Consider the following 1,711-nt stretch of genomic DNA (forward strand, 5'->3'; position numbering starts at 1 on the left):
CTATAAAATGTGGCTTAAACAACTCTTTTTAAATCATCTGGTTTCTTTGGAGAATCAAATGAAAGTAAAATAATGCATATGAAAACACTTGCAAACTTGAAATCATTATATATGACATTTCTATTATTTCACAGAGAGAACGTGACCACAAAGATTAGCAAAATATAGTGGGACTACCAGTCTAGTGATTTAGTAGAATTACTAGACTAGGTGCTATGAACAATCTTAACTGAACTCTCGAGTAAGTATTCCAAAGATTCAGTGATAAAATTTTGCAATGAACTTGGTTAACCTGAGATGTCGTTGTCAGTGTCATGCCATAGACTGAATTTAGCGGTTATATATTTAGAAATCACATCTGAAATTTAAATGAGATGTAGCAATCATGAATGTTGTTCTTCATTTCTTTTAGCGTTTTATTTTTTTATAAGTTTCAAGTATACAGTACATTGGTTAGACATTTATATAGTTTGTTAAACCATCCCCCTAATTGCTCTTTCTCTCCTGTGGCTCTCTACCTAGCCATTACATTAATGCTAACTGCATTCCCTATGCTGTGCTCCCAATCCACACGACCATTTATCAACTACTAATTTATACTTTTTTAACACTTCAACTCATTCTCCCAACTCCCCAACACCCCTTCCCTCTGGCCATCACCAGATTGTCCTCTATATTTGTGAGTCTGTTTTTGATTACTTTGTTCTTTTTGTTCCTTCAATTCTGCATATATGTGAAATCATATGGTATTTATCTTTGTCTGATTTATTTCACTCAGAATAATAACGTCAAGGTCCATCCATGTCATTGCAAATGATAGGATTTCATCTTTTTAATGGCTGAGTAATATTCCATTGTATATATGAAATATAACTCCATTCAATCATCTGTTAATGGGCATTTAGATTGTGTCCATATCTTTGCTATTGTGAATAGTGCTGCCATGAACATAGGGGTGCATAGATCTTTACAAACTATTGTTTTGGTTTTCTTTAGATAAATACCTAGACGTGCAATTACTGTATAAAAGGCATATCCATTTTTAATTTTTGAGGAACCTCCTGACTGTTTCTCATAGTGGCTATACTAATTTACAATCCTACCAACAGTGTATGAGGGTTCCCTTTTCTCTACATCCTTCTTAGAATTATTGATGATAGCCATTTTGATAGGTATGAGATGATATCTCATTGTGGTTTTAATTTACATTTCTCTGATGATTAGTGACCTTGAGCAGCATCTTTTCATACGTCTATTGGCCATTGATATTTCCTCTTTAGAGAATTATCTATTCAGATCTTCTGCCTATTTTTTAATTAGATTGTTTTTTTGTTGTTGATATTGAGTTGTATGAGTTCATTATATATTTTGGATATTAATCTCTTATCAGATGTATAATAAGCTAATAATCTCCTATTCAGTAGGTTGTCATCTTGTTTTGTTAAGGGTTTCTTTTTCTGTGCAAAACATTTTTAGTTTGATGTAGTCCCATCTGTTTATTTTTTCTTGTTTCCCTCGCCCAAGAAGATATATACAAAAAGAAATTACTTAGTAGCACTATCAGAGAGGTTACTGCCTATGTTTTCTTCTAGAACTTTTATGATTTCAGGTCTTGTATTTAAGTCTTTAATGCATTTTGAGTCTATTTTGTATGTGGTGTAAGAAGGTGGTCCAGTTACTTTTTTTTTTTTTTGCATGTGTCTGTTTAATT

Source organism: Pteropus vampyrus, unplaced genomic scaffold, assembly GCF_000151845.1.
Source record: "Pteropus vampyrus isolate Shadow unplaced genomic scaffold, Pvam_2.0 Scaffold54, whole genome shotgun sequence".
Lineage (NCBI taxonomy): Eukaryota > Metazoa > Chordata > Mammalia > Chiroptera > Pteropodidae > Pteropus > Pteropus vampyrus.